Here is a 24,526-nt window from a genome sequence, read left to right on the forward strand (position 1 = left end):
TGTCCACAAATCAGGGTTTGTGCAAGCCTGGAAATTAAATGGCATACCCTTTCCTGAGTGCTACTATTCCTGAGTGCTATTAGGCCAGGGATTTGGCCTAGGTCCTGCCGCTCGCAGCACAGAAAGCCAATCACTGAGACAAAGAGTACTGCCAAGGAAGAAGGCTTTAATTGGGTGCTGAAGTCATGGAGAAAGGGAGATAAAATCTCAAATCTGTTGCCTCAGTTGACTAAACTTAGGGATTTATACAGCAGGGGGAAAATGTAAGTATGTGTGAGAAAACAGGAATTAGAGAAGGATAAGGAAAAGGAGTTGATCAACAGGCACAGGTGATCAGTTAGGCAATCATGAGGGGTGAGGGGTCAAGCATCTCATTGACCAGGTGTGGCAATCTGGGGAGTTTCAGTTCCTTGATATTATCTGGGAAGCCTGATAGTTTGTTTCCTGGGAATGGAACTTGGATAAGACAAATGTTAAGTCTCTCAAGTTTTAAGACTCTGAAGGTCAATTTTTATGTTTATTCAAAAGAAACCAGAAACATGAGTTCTATGCGACAATGGGGTTGGCTTCACTATCTTTGAGGTCATCATAAAGTACACTTTTATTTGCCTTCTCCAACTTTACCTCTGGTTTTTACAATTATTTAAGAAATGCAAACCTCAGGGAAAATAAGGAAAAAAGGAAGTAAGATGAGTGAGAATGAAAAAGCATTCCACACGCCAGAGAAGAAAGAAAACTCAGCCTGCAATAGATTTATTTATATAAATAAATTTGCATTTATCTAGATGATAATTTTTGTCCAGATCTCTTATTGGTACAGAACATCTTCTAGAGATGTCCTTTATAAACCTTTGACTTAAACAATTAAATAGTCATAACAGCTATTGGGCTAAAAAATGTTGCTTGGCCATCACCCAAATAAAAATAAGGGCAATGAATTCTTTCTTATAGTAAACACTAGGGCTGGGTAGTTACCAACTCATTTGAGATTGAATCAACTGTCAACAACTTGGCTTATGATGAAGAAACCACCACAAACTAATATATCAAGTACACTATACACATGTGTTCCAGATGAATCTTTGTAACATGCAACTATGACAGCTTGATGGCCTTTAGTGGTATTTAATTGCCAAGCTCTTAAAACTGATTTCCAATATTCTCCTGATCTGGCTACATCTATCCTCTCTAGCCTGAGATTTTACTATGCCGTCCATCAAGCTTCACTTTCCAAGAATGCTAAACAGTTGATAATTCTTGCCTCTCTGTGTTTCTTGCCTCTGTTCTTTTGTTCATATTTCTCTCCATCTTGAAATTACCTGGTGCCTTCCTACATTCTCTGTCTCTCTCTTTTCACTTCCTTAAATTTAAATTTAATTTTATTGGATTCAATTCACTTCACACAACTCAGTGTGTTACTTCTTTACCAGGGGACTGTCCTTGAACTCTGTGGTCTGGGTTAGGAATGTCTTCTCTTGACTGTCATAATAACTTTTATCTGTCACTGTTCTAGATTGTTCTTACCACAGTGTTTTATAATTGTCTGTTATGCAGTATTTCTAATATATCCCTCCCTATCTCTGCCTCCACTGGGATGGAAACTTTCTAATGTTAAGACTCTCAGTCAATGTATCTTTATGTCTCCAGAAATAACACTACGATGAATGCATAGGAAACAATGCATAAACCTTAAGTAAATGAGTAGAGAAGAGCTGTGACTAAGAGTAAAAGAAGATGGACAAGCTGGAGAGTGTAAATAGCCAAAGTCTGTGGAAAGCAATCTGAAAATATGTATTATGAATATTTAAATATTTATACTTTTTGAATCAGTAATTCTACTTCCAAGATTCTAAGTAGTCTAAGAAACACGAATAGATGCTATACAAACATGCATATAAAACCTATAACAGAACCATTTTAAAATGCAAACCACTTTAGATAACCCAAATGTCCACGAATAGGAAAAATCTAACTCAATCCTGGTATATCTAACTCATCCATGTGATGAAGCATGGAAATAACATTTTTAAAAGAATATTTAAGGATATGAGAAAATGCTCTTAACACAATAGCAATTCCATTTATGCATTTTTGATTCCTTTATTATATTTCCCAAAGTGTTGCCTATATAATGTTGATTTATTATGTTTATTATTCTGAATATTAATTTAATCAGCATAAGTTTGAACATTGCTCTCTTTTCATTGATTTTTTCCTATTACACAGTGATTCATGTCAATCTTTAAAATCAGGCATTTCTTTAATTCAGGAAAGCTTATGTCTATTTTATCTTTGATTATGGCTTTTCTTACATTTGTTCTAATATTATTTTTAGAAAATATGAACTTACATTGGACTTTGCTCTTATATAAATATCCATTATCCTATTTGGATATTTTCTGCTTATTGGCTATTTTTCTCTGACTTCTGGATTCAATTAACACATTAAAATTGAAATCAAGATTCAGATTTTGTTAGAGTCACTTCTGCATATTGTTATTTTTGGTAAAAACCACATGTACGATGGCATTTTAGTTTCCTTTTATATTTTTTACTTCATTCAGCTTTCTTATCCCCTTCCACATTTATGGATACCTTCCATTTAAGTCATTATAATATAATTTTATTCATGTGTTTAATAGAGCCCATATTTTATTGAGTTTTACTGAAAAAAAGTGCTTTCCAAAATTTGTCTTGTATTTTATAAATGGAGTGTTCCAATAAATCTGGAATAGACTTTTTCTATTGCTTACTGTAATGAAGTTTTTACCAAGTCTTATTTTCTCCCTGTCTTGGACAAAAATAGATAATACGCTGCACATATACAAATAAAATGTTGTTGCATCTTTCTTGCTGACATCTCGCTGTCTACCTGGTTGAGCAAAATCTTGACAAAATTTTCTTCCTCTTAGATTTTAAATTACAGGTATAGTTGACTTTCAAACCATAAGTACAATGTTTAATATTAGTAGCTATTTTTTAGCTAGTGTTACCACTATTGGATTGAGAAAAAATGTTCTTCTTTTACAGGTTGCTGTGCCTTCTATGCAAATAATTTAATCTTAGACTATTATAAGCTGTTTATAATGCTTCTTACTCAGCAACATTAACTCTCAGAGTATCCTGATCCTATATCCTATAAACCCATTTATACTACATACTTCACATCATGGAATATACTGTACTATAACTTGTACATTTCTATTCCAAATATATGTATTAGTAACATAAAATTAAGAGTGCAATGGCAATGGCCACTTTATATACCATGTGTTGTGAATTGTACGGCTGGATTCTAAATCTCTGTCTTTCTACAGATGCACATTTGCTTACCCTCTAAAACTATGGTATGCATGCCCCCTTTTTTCCCACAATAATTTATTTATTGACAGCCTCCTCTCGCCTCCCTTGCAGTCTCTAAGTCACTTTTTCTGACTGTAGATTTTGCGCGCAAGCCCCAGAAAGATGGCTGGGGGCAGGGGTGCTGCGTACTGTTCAATGAGACCCATAATGTGACTGTAAGTGTCTTCCTCATATTGCAAGAAAACGGCTGGCAGATCCAGCTCCTCATATAGTGCCTTCACTCAGGCCATCTTCTCGGCTTCCTTCTGTCTGAATTTTCCTTCAGGATCTGGTACTGTTATGGAGTAGCCTGTTGCAGACACTGAACCACCAGCCAGCTGCATTTGTTGTCCTGGATGTCAGTGCCAACTTTGCCAGTCACACTGGGGTCCCCAAAGAGGTCAAGGTAATTATCCTGAACCTGAAAGAACTCTCCCATTCCCAGCAGGATCTTCTTGGCATTGGCATGCTCCTTCTTGCCATCAATTCCTGCCATGTACATGGCTGCAGCTACAGGAAGGTAGAAGGAGTAGAAAGCTGTCTTGTACTTGACAATAGATTTGTGCCTCTTTTCAGTGAATCTGCCAAGATCCACATTGCCCTGGCGGGCTGTGATGAGGTCCAGGGTCTGCCTAATCTCAGTCTGATAGGAACTCTGCAGGAAGAGCCCAGTCAGGTTCAGGTAATAGGGCTGCTCCCGGCAATAGATCTTCAGCAGGTGGTAGATACATGCTTCCAGAAGGATAGCATCATTGATGGCATCTAAATCCATGCCCAGCTTCTGATACCAGCAGATCTGTCCCCGACAGGTGAAGGATGAATCCATGATGTCATCTGCCACCAGGAAGAAAGCTTGCAGCAGTTCCACACACCAGCCCACAGTCAGGGCCCATTGGAGACTATCAGCGTCCTGTTTCCCTGGCTCCACCAGCTCCTGGAACACTACTAGCACCGTCAAACCTGGGTGATACTTGCCTCCAATGGCATTGTACTCCAGGACCTCCTTGAGCCGGGCAATAGCATCTCCTGTCTCTGGGTACCCCATCTCATCCTTAGTCAGCACCCTAACAATCTGGGAGAAGTGCTGAACAAAATCCTACTTTTCTTGGGCATAAACATCTGATTTCTGGTCTCCATTCATTCTGAGGGAAGAGCAAAGGGCTGTGTTCCTGGATGCGGGTCTGCATGACCCTTTAATAGACTTCCAGGATGTTTCATAGTACATAGTCCTGTACTATGAAGTTGTTAATGGGACATGAGAAGACCTGTGATGTGGCAGGGCTGGTGGTGGGAGATGAGGGTCAGCATTTATAAAGAATCGCTATGGACCATATGCATTGTCATGGTGGTTGAAAAATACAGGTACATAATTAATTTTTTGTGGGAACACTTTCCCAATACTGAATCATGTGATTACAACTTTCCTAAGTTTATACCTTGTAGTTAAAAATTTCTGTATTTACATAATTATTTTCTTAAACTGATTATGGAGACTTAACCAGGCAGCCTAATTTTTCAAATATTCAAAATGGAAGTCAGAATATTCCTTTAAATAATTATCATACCTAAATGTATTTTTACAATATTAGAAACTTTTATCAATTGAAATGTAATATGTATTAAAGCAATGAAAGAAAAATGCCCCTTGTAGTCACCTCTAAAGCTTTCTATGTATAATTAACTGTGTAACTCAGTATCAAAAAGCAAAGTATATTAGCTGCAATCTTGAGCATTTTATGATTGAAATTCTGAACAATGCCTAGATAGAGCAGAAAATAGTGACTATAAACTCAGTCCTTGCTCTGAATGCCCTTGCTTTAAAGATTTAAGTCCCTAAAATGATACAAATTTCATTTGGGATATTTAATTTATTTTTTCTTAAGTAATAAAATATACATATGTGGCAGAGGTGATGATGAATGACTTAAAAGAGATAATCCTCTGGAGAATAATGATAGTTTATAATATTAATGTTATAAGCAGTGAAGACCAAAAAAAGATGAGAAGCATAGCTTATGTCTTGTGACTTCCTATATCTATTGATATAAATGCTATAGCTGTTCTTGGAATTTGAAAATGATTTCAATGATTGGTTGCCAATCATAGATTAAGAACTATGTTTCATACTGATGGTTACTCAGTTGAGCTGTATACACAGCTTTTAAATTTAGATTCCTTTGTTACAACCAGGAACAGAATATCTAGGCTTGAAGTATAGATATATCTAGTTTTATCCCAAATGACAATGTACTTTTCTCCCTTTAGTGGCTGTAACCTCAGTGCCTAGAACAATCCGCAACAATTATGAAAAGTAGTTGTTGAATACATCAGCAAAATTTAGGAACAATGTTTTTACGGATTGCATCTTTCATTTATTAGAATGCCCAAACATGCAGTAACCACCTCAATTGTTATATATGATTGTTGCACATCATGCTATTTTCTTTGTAAATCCTATTTTTAAATGGTACTTCTTGAAGTTCTTTATTGACTTATTACTTCTCTTTTTCAGAAGTTAGGTATCCTCTCATATTTTTCTACTTTATAGGGACAGAGCATTAATTACTCACCAACTAATTGATAATTCAATCACTTTGAAAGTTTCACTTCATAAGCATTAGCAACAGTCGTGGCTGCAGATTATAGTTATAAAATCTGTAGCCAAAAATTATGCTAAAGGGTGGTGTATGTTTAAGAAGTAACATGAAGGTGCCATTTGCCCAGGGCAGATAGCAACACCCAAGCATCTGCCATTCACCAGCCACCACTGCTGGAATAGTTCCTCAGCGTATATGTATGCACAAACAACTGTAGCAGATAAAGGAAGATTGACTAATATATAAGTTGTAAAGTTTTGTTTTCAAAGCCCACTCTAGATTCCTAATGAACTAGGCTGCAGCATGTGAATACTATTAGGTTGGTGCAAAAGTAATTGCAGTATTTGCCATAATACTAGAGATATAGCCTCGAACTGATATTGACTAGCTTGCTTTTTTCCAATTCTCCCTTCATAAGTTTTTTAAGTCTTGCTAAGGCTGAAGAAAGGCCAGTCTATTGAAAGGCAACAGGTGTGCAGTGGGAGGGGCAGGCAAGATGGCCGACTAGAAGCAGCTGTGATCAGAAGCCCCCTTCGAAAAGAACTATAATAGCATGTGAATCCTTCACCAGCAACTGAGGTATCCAGGTTCTCTCATCAGAACTGACTAGGCGGCTGCCATGACCCAAGGATAGGACATAAGAGCAGTGTGGTTCTGTGGCCCACCTGAGCGCCACATGGGGCAGAGGACCTTTTACCCCCACCCCACCCCCAGCCAAGGGAGGCAGTGAGTGAGCACTACCTAACCGGGGAAACCATGCCTTTTCCACAGAATTGTGCAACCCACGGATCAGATCACACTCGTGAACCCACACCACTGGGGCCTAGGCTCCCAAGCCCAGAGCCACGCAGATTTTCAACAGCCTCTCAGGTAGAATCTGTTTAAGTCGGCTGAGTTCCCTAGGGGAGGGGTGACCAGCACCATAGCTGCAGCTGGCTGCTGTCTAAGCCGTTTGAGCTCCTTGTGGGGAAGGGCAACAGCCAACACTGGGACTAATAGCTGCCTAACACACCAAGCTCCCTGGGAGAGGGAATGGCGGCAGCCATCTCGATAGCTCCAGGCCATGCTTTTCCCCTGCTGGAGTTAGGGAGGCTCGACAGTTTGGTCCCAGGAGATGTCCTCCACAGCCCAACACACCAGCTGTGGCAGACTCTGGCCAGAGTGCCTCTTCAGCCCTGACCCTGACCCATCCCTCTTCGCTGGGTGGGGCCTCCCTGCAGGAACTCCAGCCAGGGCCTCAGGGACAAAACTCTGATCTCCATGGGCCTGAGCCCCTAGTGGGAGGCGTGGCCGCAGTCTCTGCGGACCAGCAGACTTACTCTTTCCTCCTGCTAGTTCTGAGGAATCCGGGCAGCCCAGATAAGTGGGTTGCCCTCCAGCGACAGTGCAACGCCTCCACTGAGGGACAGTCAAAGTGCTTCATTAAACGGGTCCTGTTCCCTGTGCTACCCAACTGGGTGAGACCCTCCAACAGTGGTTGTGCCCTTCGAAGTCAGAGATCCCAGAGGAAGGAGAAGGCACTCATCTTTGTTGTTCTCCAGCCTCCTTGCTCCTCCCAGGCAAAGGAGCAAACCAGATGAAGAGGGCCTGAAGTAAACCCCCAGCAATCCGTAGCAGCCCTACAGAAGAGGGACCTACCCACTGAAAGAAAAACAAACAAACAGAAAGCAACAACAACAGCATTAACAACCACAAAAAAGTTCCTAAAAAACCCCATTCAAGGGTCTGCAGCCTCAAAGATCAAAACTAAGCAAACTCATGAAGAAGAGAAAGAATCAATGAAAAAATGCTGAAAACCCAAAAAGCCTCTTCTCCTCCAAATGATTGCAGTGCCTCTCCAGCAAGGGCACAGAACTGGATGGTGAATGAGATGGACAAATTGAGAGAAGTAGGCATTAAAAGATGGTTAATAACAAACTCCACTGAGCTAAAGGAGCATGTTCTAACACAATACAAAGAAGCTAAGAACCTTGATAAGAGGTTATAGGAGCTGCTAACTACAATAACCAGTTTAAAGAGGAACATAAATGACTTGATGGAGCCGAAAAACACAGCAAGAGAAGTTCGTGAAGCATACATCAGTATCAATAGCCACACTGACCAAGCAGAAGAAAGGATATCAGAGTTTGAAGACCACGTTGCTGAAATAAGGCATGCAGACAAGATTAGAGAAAAAAGAATGAAAAGAAATAAACAACGCCTCCAATAAATATGAGACTATGTAAAGAGACCGAACCTATGTTAGACTGGAGTAACTGAAGGAGAGGGGGAGAATGGAAAAAGCTGGAAATCACACTTCAGGTTATTATCCAGGAGAACTTCCCCAACCCGGCAAGACAGGCCAACATTCAAATTCAGGAAATACAGAGAACATCACTAAGATACTCCATGAGAAGATCAACCCCAAGAAGCATAATCATCGGATTCTCCAAGGTTGAAATGAAGGAAAAAAATGTTAAGGGCAGCCAGAGAGAAAGGCCAGGTCACCTACAAAGGGAAGCCCATCAGATTAACAGAAGACCTATCAGCAGAAACCCTACAAGCCAGAAGAGAGTGAGGGCCAATATTCAGCATTCTTAAAGAAAAGAATTTTCAACCCAGAATTTCATATCCAGCCAAACTAAGCTTTATGAGTGAAGGAGAAATACAATTCTTTCCAGACAAGCAAATGCTGAGGAATTTTTGTCACCACCAAGCCTGCCTTGCAAGGGCTCCTGAAAGAAGCACTAAATATGGAAAGCAAAAACCAGTACGAGCCACAGCAAAAACACACCAAAATATAAACACCAATGATACTAGGAAGAAACTGCATCAAATAGTGTGCAAAATAGCATCATGATGACAGGATCAAATTCACACATAACAATACTAAATTTAAATGTAGATGGACTAAATGCCCCAATTAAAAGACACAGACTGGTAAATTATACAGAGTCAAGACTCATCGGTTTGCTGTATTTAGGAGACCCATCTTATATGCAAAGACATACAGGCTCAAAACAAAGGGATGGAGGAAAATAAGAAGGGCATTACATAATGGTAAAGGGATCAATTCAACAAGAAAAGGAAACTATCCTAAATATATATGTACCCAATACAGGAGCACCTAGATTCATAGAACAAGTTCTTGGAGACCTACAAAGAGACTTAGACTCCAACACAATAATAGTGGGAGACTATAACACCCTACTGTCAATATTAGACAGGTCAATGAGACAGAAAATTAACAAGGATATTCAGGACTTGAACTCAGCTCTGGATGAAGTGGACCTAATAGACATCTACAGAACTTCTATCCCAAATCAACAGAAATTCATTCTTCTCAGTACTACATGGCACTTATTCTAAAATTGACCACATAATTGGGATTAAAACACTCCTCAGTAAATGCAAAATAACTGAAATCATAACAAACAGTCTCTCATAACACAGTGCAACCAAATTAGAACTCAGGATTAAAAAACTCACTAAAAACCACACAATTACATGGAAATTGAACAACCTGCTCCTGAATGACTCCTGAGTCAATAACGAAAGTAAGGCGGAAATCAAGAAGTTCACTGAAACCAGTGAGAACAAAGAGACAAAATATCAGAATCTCTGGGGCACAGATAAAGCAATGTTAAGAGGAAAATTTATAGCACTAAATGCCAACATCAGAAAGCTAGAAAGTTCTCAAACTGACACCCTAACATCACAACTAAAAGAGCTAGAGAAGCAAGAGCAAATAAATCCAAAAGCTAGCAGAAGACAAGAAATAAATAAGATCAGAGTAGAATCAAAGGAGATAGAGACATTTAAAAAATCCCTTAAAAAAATCAATGAATCCAGGAGGTGTTTTTTTGAAAAGATTAACAAAATACATAGACTGCTAGCTAGACTAACAAGAAAAGAGAGAAGAATCAAATAGACACAATAAAGAATGATAAAGGGGATATCACCACTGATCCCACAGAAATATAAACTACCGTCAAAGAATAATATAAACACCTTTACTCAAATAAACTAGAAGATCTGGAAGAAAAATGGATACATTCCTGGACACATATACCCTCCCAAGACCGAACCAGGAAGAAGTCGAATCCCAGAATAGACCAATAACAAGTTGTGAAATTGAGGCTGTAATTAATAGTCTATCAACCAAAAAAAAAAAAAAAAAAAGCCCAGGATTAGACAGATTCACAGCTGAATTCTACCAGAGATACAAAGAGGAGCTGGTACCATTACTTCTAAAACTATTCCAAATAATTGAACAAAAGGGACTCCTCCCTAACTCATTTTATGAGGCCAGCATCACCTTGATACCAAAACCTGGCAGAGACACAACAAAAACAGAAAACTTCAGGCTAATATCCCTGATAGAAATCGATGCAAAAATCCTCAATAAAATGCTGGCAAACTGAATCCAGCAGCACATAAAAAAAACTTACCCACCATCACCAAGTCAGTTTCATCCTTGGGACGCAAGGCTGGTTCAACATATGCAAATCAATAAACATAATCCATCACATAATCAGAATCAAAGACAAAAATCACGTGATTATCTCAATAGATTCAGAAAAGGCCTTTGATAAAATTCCACATCCCTTCACGTTAAAAACTCTCAATAAACTAGGTATTTAGAGAACATATCTCAAAACAATAAGAGCTATTTGTGACAAATCCACAGCCAATATCATATTGATTGGCAAAAGCTGGAAATATTCCCTTTGAAAACCGGTACAAGACAAGGATGCCCTTTCTCACCACTCCTATTCAACATAATATTGGAAGTTCTGGCCAAGGCAATCAGGCAAGAGAAAGAAATAAAGGTTATTCAAATAGGAAGAGAGGAAGTCAAATTGTCTCTGAAGATGACATAATTCTATATTTAGAACACCCCATCACCTCAGCCAAAAAGCTCCTTAAGCTGATAAGCAACTTCAGCAAAGTCTCAGGATATAAAATCAATGTGCAAAAATCACAAGCATTCCTACACACCAATAATAAACAAGCAGAGAGCCGAAGCATGAATGAACTCCCATTCACAAGTACTACAAAGAGAATAAAATACCTAGGAATACAACTTACAAGGGATGTGAAGGACCTCTTCAAAAACTACAAACCACTGCTCAAGGAAATAATAGAGGACACAAACAAATGGAAGAACAATCCATGCTTATGGATAGGAATAATCAATATTGTGAAAAGAAACTATCATCAGAGTGAAGAGGCAACCTACAGCATGGGAGAAAATTTTTGCAATCTACCCATCTGACAAAGGTCTAATGTCCAGAATCTAGTAGGAACTTAAACAAATTTACAAGAAAAAAAAAAAAACAACCATCAAAAAGTGGGCAAAGGATATCAACAGACACTTCTCAAAAGAAGACATTTATGCAGCCAACAAATGTACGAGAAAAAGCTCAACATCACTGATAATTAAAGAAATACAATCAAAACCACAATAAGATGCCATCTCATGCCAGTGAGAATGGAGATTATTAAAAAGTCAAGAAATAATAGATTTTTGCAGGGCTGTGGAGAAATAGGAACACTTTTACACTGTTGTTGGGAATGTAAATTTGTTCAATCATTGTAGAGGATAGTGTGGCGATTCCTCAAGGATCTAGAACCAGATAACCATATGACCCCACAATCCCATTACTCAGTATATATCAAAAGGAATAGAAATCATGCTACTATAAGGACACATGCATATGTATGTTTATTGCAACACTATTCACAATAGCAAGGACATGGAACCAACCCAAATGCCTGTCAATGGTAGACTGGATAAAGAAAATATGGTACATATACACCATGGAATACTATGCAGCCATAAAAAGAAATGAGATCATGTCCTTTGCAGGGACATGGATAGAGTTGAAAGCCATCATTCTCAGCAAACTAACACAGGAATAGAAAACCAAACACTGCATGTTCTCATAAGTTGGAGCTGAAAAATGAGAACACATAGAGGGGAACAACACACACTGGGGCCTGTGGGAGTGCATTGGGGGAGGGAGAGTGTCATGAAGAGTAGCTAATGGATGCTGGGCTTAATACCTAGGTGATGGGATGATCTGTGTAGCAAACCACATGGGCACACGTTCACCTATGTAACAAACCTGCACATCCTGCATATGCACCCCTGAACTTAAAATAAAAGTTGATGGAATAAATAAACAAATAAATAAATAAAATAAATAAAGTAAAATATGATAATGACAAAGGGAAAAGAGTTGCTTTTGCTCTCTTTAAATAAAAAAGGAATGCACTTAAAAAAATAAAAATAAAAAATAAACTATTTCCTCTGGCTCAAAGACTAAAGAATGTTAGGCTGCCTATCTCAGGAATTCTAGTGTTGAGGTGATGAGAGACAACCCTTATGATTTTCTCATCCCGTCTCTAATGTGAGGAATATTCAGCACCTCTCTTTCTTCCTCCCTACTCCAAGCCAAGCTGGTCTCTCCTAAACATCACTGTTCTAGCTTCGTAACCTCACTCTGTTTTCTCTCTTAATCTTCAGTCAATACAGAAGTTCAAGTCATCTCTTCAAAATATATATCAGCATATCATACTATTTTCTATTTCGGTGCTTTTTGATAGTTTCTCATAATAATACAAATAAAATCTAGTGTCCTCAGTGTTCTTTTATACTGTGGTCCCTGGCAACCTTCCTAAATATGTTTCCTGTTTCTCTATGGTCCCTTCTGCTGAAGCCATACTAGCATTCTTCTCAAACAGCCCAGTCATGCTCCTATCACAGGGCCTTTGCATCCACCATTGCCTCAGCCTAGAATGCTCACCCCACAAATGTTTGCCTCACTCACCCTTTCATTTTATTTAGTTCTGTGCTCAAATGTCACCTCCTCAAGGAAGTCTACTACAACTACCTTAACTATACTAACCCTCCCATCTATTCCCTTATATTTCAGATATTTTAGTTTCATATTTTATCTAATACCTAATACTATCTAATAATTATATAAAAGAATATTACTTATTCATTGGTTTATTTACCTATTGTTTAATTATCTCGTGAAAATTTAAATCCCACGAGGACATGAAGTTTAATTTTTGGTGTTATATATATATTTGTTCACTATAATATTTTCAGCATGTAACCTTGTAGCTATTTCAGCCTCAAAAATTGTTTGTGGAATAAATGTCCTAGCCACTTAGACAATAATACCAAGAGAAAATTCCTCAAACAACAGCTCCCATTTTTCCCCACATTAGAGGAATTTGCTGTTTAGGTCTCATGTCTTGTAAGTTGTTATGGTTAACGAGAAAATGGTAGTAATAAAGACCCATCAATGTCAAAGTAGGTGGATTTTCCAGGACTTAGTACTAATTTTAAGGGAAAAAAAATCAAATAAGTTGTAGAGAGAAAGAAGAAGATAAGTGTTGACAAAGATTTTGGTTGTTTTGAGAAAGTAAGATCAGAGATTGAGGGAAGCAACTGGGCCATGTGAGCCACTTGCAGTCAGATTGGTAATTACAGGTTTAATAGTTACAATTTGCTTTGTCAGGCTGTGCATGGTGGCTCACACCTGTAATCCCAAGACTTTGGGAGGCTGAGGTGGGTGGATCACTTCAGCCTAGGAGTTTGAGGTATTAGTCAGGTATGGTGGTGCACACCTGTACTTTCAGCTACTTGGGAGGCTGAGGAACAAGAATCGCTTGAACCCAGGAGGAGGGGGTTGCAGTTAGCCAAGATTGCGCCACTGCACTTCAGTCTGGGCAACAGAGTTAGACTGTGTCTCAAAAACAGAAACAAAACAAAACAAAAAACCCCCGCAACATTCTGCTTTGTCTTGTGGCCTCCCCACAAGGTCATGATAGACCCCAGCTACCCATTCAAACTTTGGATCAGATGTCGAAGCTGATAACACCTCACACACAACACGATGGTATAAAGCTTTATTACTCACCTACCAAGGCTTTCTGGAGAGGGCAAGCTTGCTCCCAAAGAATTACTAAAATGACTTCAGAGAACCAGGGATACTTGGCTTCAGATTTTTTTGGTGGTTAGAAACCGGGGCCAGGTGCAGTGGCTCACACCTGTAATCCCAGCAGTTTGGGAGGCCGAGGCGGGCAGATTACAGGGTCAGGAGATCGAGACCATCCTGGCTAACACGGTGAAACCCCATCTCTACTAATAATACAAAAAATTAGCCAGGTGATGTGGCAGGCGCCTGTAGTCCCAGCTACTCGGGAGGCTGAGACAGGAGAATGGTGTGAACCCCGGGGGGCGGAGCCTGCAGTGAGCCACAATCTAGCTACTGCACTCCAGCCTGGGCGACAGTGAGACTTCGTCTCAAAAAAAAAAAGAAACTGGGACTGGGATGGTAGTACCTTAGGTGGGTGGTAACCAGTGTGGTTTAAACCACTCACCATTGACAAAGAAGAGAGCATCTAGGCTTCTAATTAAGCTTGTGAAGCACAACGAGATGAGAGAGTCGTAAGTTTTAAGGGCTGCCAGCAGCCAAACATCAAAAAACGATGTCAGGTCCTTTATTAAACTTTGGTTATGAAAGAGCTGCATCTTTGCCACCTCTACCTGAAATTTAGTTTTTTATGTTGTGAGATTTTTAATCTTTTTTCTTTTCTTTTTCAAATGAACTTTTCCAATACAATTTAATAACCACTTCTTAATTATTTAAAATAATGAACTAAAGTCACAAATATGAATATCTTCCTGGATTTTTCATTTTGGACTTTTCATTATTATGCTTTCCAGAATCACAGTATTTTAAATATTATAATTCTTTAAATACCATATTATACTGTTTTATATATTTCATGGATAGTATATTTTTTCTTTTCTTTTTTAAATGTTTTGGCTATTCTTGTGTTTTTTATTATTAAAAACTTTGGAATCAGCTCCTGCATTCTTCAGATTTAAGAAGCTTTTAAATTTTTTATTGAGATTTCATTGGATTATATGTTAATTTATGAATATTTGATGTCTTTTTGCTATTTAATGTTTACCTTCTGATACGGTTTGGTTTCGTCTCCACCCAAATCTCATCTTGAATTCCCATGTGTTGTGGGAGGGACCCGGTGGGAGGTAATGGAATCATGGGGGCAGGTCTTTCCTGTGCTGTTCTCATGATAGCAAGTCTGTCTCAGGAGATCTGATGGTTATTTTAAGGGGGAGTTTTCCTGCACAAGCTCTCCTTTTTTTCCTACTGCCATCCATGTAAGACGTGACTTGCTACTTCTTGACTTCCGCCATGATTGTAAAGCCTCCCCACCCACGTGGAACTGTAAGTCCAATAAAACTCTTTCTCTTGTAAATTGCCCAGTCTTGGGTATGTCTTTATCAGCAGTGTGAAAATGTACCAATACACCTTCAAAATACAGTATGCCACTCCCCACTTATTCAGGTCTCTTTTTGCATCTTTAAATGGGAAAGCATTGTCTTGGTAGAGGGCTTGTGCAATTCTTACTAACAGTTATTTCCTTATATGTTCTAATTGGTTATTGGCAGTATATCAAGAAACCAACACTTGATTTGAGTTGTTTTTCTATTTGGTCTAATTATCAAACCCCTATTAGTCTGTAAGTTATGTGACTTAATTATTTTAGAATTTCAAGGTAGGCAATATACATACAGTGCATGTTTTGAGTCTTCTCTTCTAAAAATAGATCTCGTTTTTCTCCTTCACATAGCATTGGCTAGGGTCTCAAGTACAAAGTTGAATTGTCAGATGCTATAGTCTGAATGCTTCCCCAAATTCAGATATTGAAACTTAATTCCACTGTAGTGATATTAAGAGATGAGGCCTCTGGGAAGTGATTCATGAAAACTCCACTCTCGTAAATGGATTAGTGCTTATAGAAGAGCTGGAGGAAACCAGCTTTGGCCCTTTTTTCCTTATATTCCTTCTGCCATGAAAGACACAGTGTTCATCCGTCCAGAGGATGCCACAACAAGGCACCATCTTGGAAGCAGGAAGACTGGGGCATCACAGACACTGAACAGGCCAGTGCCTTGATCTTACACTTCCCAGCCTCCAGAACTGAAAGAAATACATTTATATTGTTGATAAATTACCCAGTCTGTGGTATTTTGTCATAGCAGCACAGACTAATGAGAGGTGACAACGTGCTACCAGCCCTTGCTGGCTCTCAGCACCTCCGCAGCCTCGGCGTCAGCTCTGGCGGCGCTGGAGGAGTCTTTCAGCCCGCCGCTGCGCTGTGGGGGCCCTTCTCCCGGGCTGGCCGAGGCCGAAGCCTGCTCCCTCTGCTGGCAGGTTGGTGTGGAGGGAGAGGCGCCTGCCGCAGCCGGGGCTGCGCACACCGCTTGAGGGCCGGCACGGGTTCTGGGTGGGTGCGGGCTCGGCGGGCTTGGTGTGGCCAGCCGGCGCCTGCTGGGCTTGGGGGACGAGCTCCCTCCGAGCTGCCGGTGCCAGAAAGTCCTGCAGCGAGTGCCATTGAGAGGTGAATCCCGCTGGGCTTCTGGGTTTGGTGGGGACCTGGAGAACTTTTCTCCCTAGCTAAAAGTTTGTAAATGTACCAGTCGGCGTTCTGTGTCTAGCTAACCTGATGGGGACTTGGAAAACCTTTGTGTCTAGCTACGGGGTTGTAAATGCACCAATCAGCACTCTGTGTCTAGCTAAGGGTTTGTAAAGGCACCAATCAGCACTCTGTGTCTAGCTAAAGGTTTGTAAAGGCACCAATCAGCACTCTGCCAAAACGGACCAATCAGCTCTCTGAAAAAGGGACCAATCAGCTCTCTGTAAAATTGACCAGTCAGCTCTCTATAAAATGGACCAATCAGCAGGATGTGGGTAGGGCCAGATAGGGGAATAAAAGCAGGCCACGCGGGCCAGCAGCTGAAACCTGATTGGGTGTCCTTTCAGTTGTGGAGGCTTTGTAATTTTGCTTTGGGCAATAAATGTTGCTGCTGCTCGGTGTTTGGGTCTGTGCCATCACCGGGAAGGTCTCCAGCTTCACTTCTGAGGCCTTTACTCCTGAGGCGGGTGAGACAACGAGCCCACCACGAACCCAGCGGGAGAGAGGAACAACTCCAGGTGCACCTCCTTAAGAGCTGTAACACTCACTGCGAAGGTCTGCAGCTTCACTTCTGAGGCCTTTATTCCTGAGGCGGGTGAGACAACGAGCCCACCACGAACCCAGCGGGAGGGAGGAACAACCCCAGGTGCACCTCCTTAAGAGCTGTAACACTCACTGCGAAGGTCTGCGGCTTGACTCCTGAAGCTAGTAAGACCGCCAAGCCACCAGAAGAAAAAAACTGTGAACACGTCTGAACATCAGAAGGAACGAATTGCAGACACACCATCCTTAAGAATTGTAACACTCACCGCAAGGGTCTGCGGCTTTATTCTTGAAGTCAGCCAGTGAGACCAAGAACCCACCAATTCCGGGCACACTGAGACATCAGGTGAGAGTGGGCATGCTTGTTTACTGCTACTGACTCGAGCAGAGATGTTCCTCATATGACAATGGTAGATACAACATCATTTTTGTTTTCTAGTAGACAATCTCAATTTGTTAAAGGAATGTATTTTTTTATTCATGGATTAATTTATGCAAAATGAAGGTTAAATTTTGCCAACTGTTTTTACCGTGTTTTTGTATCTTTTGAAATGATGTAACAGCATATTTTTCTTTACTCTGTTAACAAAGATAATTAAATTAATTTTAATGCTATGTTCTCAAGTAATCCATACCTGGTCAAGTTCAATTACCCTTAATTCTAGTGGATTCTATTTAGGCATTTGGCATATGTTTAACAAGTCGGTTTATTGTTTAGAGATGGAGAGTACTTGTGTCAGGGTTCCATCAAGATACAGAAAATATACCAGTTATTTGATTACAGGAAATTTAACGTACAGAATAATTAATAGAACAGGGGTTACTAATAATGAAGGTTGGGGTAAAAGAGGACTGTAAGCGGTCCAGAAATCGCAAGTGCAACAAAGCAGCTACTATTTTTAGGCCAGGAAAGGGAGTCCGATGAAAGAACTAGAGTAGGAGAGCTGCCTCCCCTCAACCAGATGCTCTCCAGTGGTAAGACTCAGATTTCTTCATCAAAAAAATGGCTACCACAGTAAAATGCAGCCTGCCAAAGATGAGAAAACTCACCAACAGTCATAGACAGAGCTAATTTCTGTAAGTGGGATACATTGCCTGGACAATGTGGCTGGTCAGAGATAATTGGCAAGACCGGCTGGTGAGGAGAGCATGGCCCAAGGGTACCACTAGTGCTCAGCAGCACAGGCAACTGGGCTCTCAAATTGTATAATGATAACAAAAGAAAGTCAGAAAGCAAATGTTTTCCTGATATTGTTGCCTTGCATCAGCTGACAAAAGAGAAAAGTTTAGTGTCCAGACCCAGTATCACAAAACAGGGCAAAGAAGAGTGGATATGGTGCTGTGAGAAAACAATTTGATAACTGGCTAAGAGTGGTGTGTTTGTTTGTTGTTTTTTGTTTTGTTTTGTTTGAGATGAAGTCTTGCTCTGTCACCTAGGCTGGAGAGCAGTGGTGCGATCTCAGCTCACTGCAAGCTCCACCTCCCGGGTTCACACCATTCTCCTGCCTTAGCCTCCCGAGTAGCTGGGACTACAGGCGCCTGTCACCACGCCTGGCTAATTTTTTGTATTTTTAGTAGACACGAGGTTTCATCGTGTTAGCCAGGATATTCTCGATCTCCTGGACCTCGTGATCCGCCCGCCTCCGCCTCCCGAAGTGCTGGGATTACAGGCGTGAGCCATCGCCCCCGGCCTTGTTTTGTTTTTTTTTTTTTTTAAACTATTGCTATATTTGTTTGTTTAGATAGCAAGTAAATGCTAGCTGTATAACAGGAGTGAGAACGATTTTTAACTTCTGTTGTGATTTAAATTATTACACATAGGACTTATTTATGAAAGATTAGAATCAACAAAACTGTTCTGGTGGCTCTGGACTCTAACTGGATTTAATCACTGGGTCTGTTACTAAATGCTTGAGAGAACTTAAGCATTTAATCTCTGTGTCTCATTTTACTCTTCTTTAAAAGTGAGAATAACATGAGTAAACTCATTGCTGTGGATGGCTTTCCTCATGAGGCAGACTCTGAGATGAAAAATAACATGGCAGAAGTATTAGGACTACTGATGGGATCAGAGCAGGGGAAGGCAAATGAAGGGGATTGGCAGAGGGTGAAGTTTTACTTCAATGCCAGAAGAGAGTGTGACTTTGGCTAAGTTGCTCTGCCTACGTGTAAATGGTTCAGTATATATACCTTAAAAATAAAATTATGCAGTTACTTACAGGTGGAAGAAGCTGAATTTGTCCATTGAACCTTAGAAGCTTAAGACAAATCAATAGATGCTGAATACATACACATACACACACACATGCATACACACACACACGTGCACACATGCACACACATACATATACATGTGTGGGAAACAGGAGTGGGAAAAGTAGAGTATAAACTTTTCAGTTTTTAGTCAAGTTTTTGTGAATCATAATAATATTAAAACAAAATTGCATGTGTTAATACTGCTGTGTATATTTTTGAGTGGTGTTTTAGATCTGTGCCTCACAAAACTCTGTATGATAGTTATCTCAATCTTCTGATAAGGAAATTAAAAAGTAGAGAGGAAAAGTGATTTTTTTTAAGATTGCAAGGCTAGAGAGAAGCAGATTCAGGACAGGAAACCAGGTATTGACTTTTTCATGAGTCTTTATCCACCGACGTTCCTGTTTGCCAAAAGTGTCAGACACATATGTATGAATTAAAAAATGCATTTTACTTCAGAGTTTAAGTAATTTTGAAATACATGTAATGGTTATATGTGATTCTCATTTATTCCACAATTATAAGAAATGGGAATACATAATGAACTGATTCATGTTTTTTCAAGCTAATGTGAAAATATAAGTATTAGAATGAATCTCTCACAAGAAGTTTTTCTTTTTTCTGAGACAGGGTCTCTGTCACTCAGACTGGAATGCAGTGGTGTGATCATAGCTCACTCAGCCTCAAACTCCTGGGTTCAAGCAATTCTCCCACCTCAGCCTCCAAAGTAGCTGGGACCACAGGTATGTGCCACCATGCCAGGCTGATTTAAAAAAAAAAATTAGAGATGGAGTCTTGCTATGTTGTCCAGGCTGATATCAAATTCCTGGCCTCAAACAGTCTCCCAAAGTGCTGGGCTTGCAAGTGTGCACCAACACACCCAGCCTGGAGGCTTCTTAAAGAAAGATTATTCATTTTTTCAGTAGTCGAAAATGACAATTGCATTGTAATTTTAGGTAATCTGTGTCAAGTTAAATTAGGTTATTTAAAATTTCTCTGATTGAGAAGTAATTTCTACTAGAAGCTTTTAAAGTAGATTGCAAAGAATGCTATTCCTCAAAATAGAGGAACAGTTTATATTATCTGTTCATTTTCTTTCTTACTGGCATGAATATTTGAAATTGTAACAAGCAACATGTCTGAGTTTTCTTTATTTGCTACTTCCTATCTAGACACTTCATAGCCCCATGCAAAGAAAACATACATTCAGTTAAACCACATATAGCATGCATCAATAAATCCATGCTGAAATTATCTTAGAGATGAGAACTTATGATATCTTCACAGAAACTATAAAATAAATTATTGCTTTAATCTTAGGTTTGAAACACAAGGACTGACTGCCAGACTGTTTTAGAATGTTTAAAACTTACAAGTATTGTTTCAAAATGTTGCTTTGTTTAGCTATATAATATGTAGATTAGCCAGCAGTAGACATGTAAGTACAGTATGGGCGCTGTATGTACATTAATGAGAAAATGTTTTTCTGTACATTTTCACCCTGCAGTATTATGGAATAATTACTATTTTTCATTCTTAACATAAAGGTAGAATCTAGAAAGTTTCTTCCTATTTCTAGCACTGATTTAATTTGCTGCTTTAATTTGGAGGGCATAAGGACAATGAATGCATGGTGGAAAATGTTTGAGTGTGTATGAGTGTGTGTGTGTCTGTGTGTGTGTGTGTGTATGTAGAAAAGGAAAGTTATCCTGGGGAAAAGTACTGGATTAAAAATTTCTTGATTGTTGCTGGAGGGCACTGTATTGCCAGGTCCCTGGATGTGGCGTGAAGACTGTTCTTTACAAAACTCTAGAAGGCACGATTTTCATCAGATTCACAGCCAGCATGGCCATATGCAGTATGCCTGTATTAGGTAGCCATGTTTATTGCCCCAAATACTACCGAGCCATAGGCAGTAACCTGGCTTTCTTTTCTGTAAAAATTATGTTAGTAAAACTTGTCTACCTTATTTAGAAGTTTGCGTTAACTCAAGTTTAGCATGAAGTTGCTTTCTTACATATTTTAAGTTTAGCCTGAAGGTCTATCTATACATAGTGAACTATAACCTAAATGGAGGTATAAACAGACTGTAACCTATTCTTGTGCCAGTCACCGAGTTTTGGCCAATCAAAAGGGGACAACTGTTCAAACCATGTTCAAATAAGGTAAACATTAAACTGTAAACAATCTGGCTGTTTTTCTACATCATGTCTTTTTTTGTTGTTATTTTTTTTTTGAGACAAGATCTCGCTCTGTCACCCAGGATGGAGTGCAGTGGTGCAATCTCAGCTCACTGCAACCTCTGCCTCAGCCTCCAGAGTAGGTGAGATTACAGGCAAGCACCACCACGTCTGGTTAATTCTTGTATTTTTAGTAGAGACTGGGGTTTCACCATGTTGGCCAGGCTGGTCTCAAACTCCTGACCTCAAGTGATCCACCCGCCTTGGCCGCCCAGAGTGCTGGGATTACAGGTGTGAGCCACCACACCTACCCACGTCCATTTTCTGTAGGTCGCTTTCCTTTTTCTGTCTATAAATCTTCCACCACGTAGCTGTGCTGGAGTCTCTGAGCCTACTCTGATGCAGGAGGTTGCCCAATTCATGAATTTTTCTTTGCTTGATTAAACGCTGTAAAATTAATTTGCCTGAAGTTTTTCTTTAAACAGTATAAAGATGGCATTAAATTTAAAATAGGCCAAAATGTTTTGAAACAAACCTTAAGTGAATGTCAACCTTTCACTGAGATCAACACCACAAAGGTGAGGTAAGACTTTCAGCATGAAGAAATGAACCAAGAAAAGCTGGCAATAAAAACAATAAACCACTGTCAAAAACAAAACAAAACAGTAGAGCACCTAAAAAAGGGGGGAGGGGAAGAGAAAAGAATAAATAGATAATTATATGCATGGCAAATATTATATTAAAAGTTAACGGGTGCAGCACACCAACATGGCACATGTGTACATATGTAACAAACCTGCACGTTGTGCACATGTACCCTAGAAGTTAAAGTATAATAAAATATATATACATATATATGTGTGTGTGTGTGTATATATATATATATACACACACACACACATATATATGTATATATATATACATACACACACATATATATATATATAGCATTTATTAGTGCATATTCTTTGTGAGTAAAGATTAAAATCTGGCCTACGCTAATGCAGGCCAATCTTAGAATGACTTCACAGCAGGAAGGAAACCTAAGTAAGACAGAAAAGATATACTTAAATATGAAGGTAAATGTCCTAAAGAAAAGAAACACAATTTTATGAGGTCATAGAGTATAGGAATCTGTCTTAATCTGAGTGTCTAGAAAGTTCTGGACAGCTGTTGAGCTGAGATTTGTCTGGTGAGTAGGGTAACTGGGCAAGGAGGGGTGATGACATTGGAGGTCATTTCAGAGAGAGGTATTCCACATTCAGAGCTGTGATGGGAAGAAACATGGCCTGTCTGAGGAAGTGGAGAGAGACCCATGTGACGGATGCTCAGAGAACCAGTTACTGAAAGAAGCCAGAAGAATGGGCAGAACTATATGTGAACAAGTGGTTCTTACAAAATTGTTCGGTCTGTAAATTAAAAGCAATAGGGTAATCAGAGAGAGTTTTAAGTTGGGTAAGGTTTGACAGTGGTTTGGGGATGGAGTGTATTTCAAATGGTAAGTTCCTCATTTTGAAAAGATGACTATGAATACAGTACAGAGAGCTGCTTTGGCAAGGAAGGTATTTGGAGAAGGCAAAGGTGGTTGCTCCCTTGATTGCAGTTTGTACAGGGATTACTAATTCTACATTAGTACTGTTAGAATTCAAGAGATGTTAAGATGGTAATAAAAGCTTTGGCATTGGATCGCTATACAAGAGTCGATAGGAAGACAAGATTTCTGGCTTGTGCATCTAGAAGTTTGGTGATGCCATTTCCTAGGACATGAAACACAGAAAAATGACGAGGTTTGAGATAGGAAAGGATGAAATGGATATTAGGAGAACAGTTTTGGACCTGTTGAAAGTAAGGATCTTTTTAAGGTGTCCCCAAATGGAAATGTCTATATGAGTCTGAACTCAACAAAAAAGAATTTGAGAACTACATAAATTTGCTAGTTATTGGTATGTAGAGGGTAGTGAATCACTGGTTTAAATGCAATGACCTATAGAGAGGAAGAGCAGAAAGGAGAAATTAGTCTGAAACTAAGCCCCACAGAATCCTAGCTTTTAATGGCTAATTAATGGGTGGGAAGGGTGAACCAATGGTGCCTGAGGGGGGGCCAGACAGCTTGAAAAGTAGAAGCCAAATGAAGTCAGAGTTTCAATAGGGAGGATGCGGTGAATAGTGTCACACAGTGCTCTGGACCCCTTTATGATGAGGGTTGAGACATATTCCTTGGCTTCTCACCCGATTCAAAACATTTCCTCCGACTGGTGGAGGAAGATTGTATCAGTTAAAATACAGCATGTCACTTGGAACTGGACAATACAGAGTTAAAGAGATATATGGATTATTGGTTTCCTTAGAAAAATCAGAAGGTATAATATTGTGTCTGAAGTTTTACCATTTTCAGGAGTTCACTTAAGAAAACTTGGTAGCTACAGTAGGCACACAAATTCATATGTCTAGTATTACGCCTACCATTTACATTTTCATTAAAATGTAAAATCATTAGGAGACGTATTAACTTATTAATAAAAACGGTTGATTAGTAATCAGAAGCATTTTCATGAAAATGATAGCAGATGCATATTAGATTCCGAGACAGACAAAATATGCCAAAGTAAATCAGTTTGGGTGAATTGTTCCCTCATCAATTCCTGTTTTAAGGCAGAGTTATATATTTATTGTCTCAGAAACAGACTAAAATGATAAAATTTAAAGGTGAATTGGAAGAGAAATAGGAAAGCAAGTGGGTAGATTATAGGTTTTTCCTAGTAAAAACCTTCTCTTTTATAAGTTAAATGAACAGTGGAATTGTTCCTGGGATATAGGGACACTTAGCATCTCTGCATCGGTATTTGTGGATGATAAAATATCCTGTTATTATAAGAGTGAGTAGGAAACAACCTTGTCTATATCAATACCATCTTTATATGATTAATTCATCACATGAAAAATATACCCCGTTCATTCTAGTAAATATAGTAATTTTAATAAGATAGCGTAATAATGTGGAAAATAAAATGATTCCCAGTTTCAGAGACTTGCTTACATATCTTTGATGGGTGTTGAGATCAGAATGTAAAACAACTATGATAGAAGTTTTTTCTTGTT

At 39.3% G+C, this 24,526-nt stretch overlaps 1 long non-coding RNA gene and 1 pseudogene across 1 annotated transcript in view; one reads left to right on the forward strand and one right to left on the reverse strand.

Annotated features, from left to right (window-relative positions):
- Positions 1-3,384: 3,384 nt before the first annotated feature.
- LOC129458532 (farnesyl pyrophosphate synthase-like) lies at positions 3,385-4,486 on the reverse strand (annotated as a pseudogene).
- Positions 4,487-17,019: 12,533 nt separating this feature from the next.
- Positions 17,020-24,526, forward strand: part of LOC129458534 (uncharacterized) — a 36,845-nt gene continuing 29,338 nt past the window's right edge. The window contains exons 1-2 of the long non-coding RNA XR_008649649.2: positions 17,020-17,337; positions 19,874-19,990. This is a non-coding gene — a long non-coding RNA (uncharacterized lncRNA). The remainder of the gene's footprint in view (positions 17,338-19,873; positions 19,991-24,526) is intronic.

This window comes from Symphalangus syndactylus, chromosome 19 (assembly GCF_028878055.3).
Source record: "Symphalangus syndactylus isolate Jambi chromosome 19, NHGRI_mSymSyn1-v2.1_pri, whole genome shotgun sequence".
NCBI lineage: Eukaryota > Metazoa > Chordata > Mammalia > Primates > Hylobatidae > Symphalangus > Symphalangus syndactylus.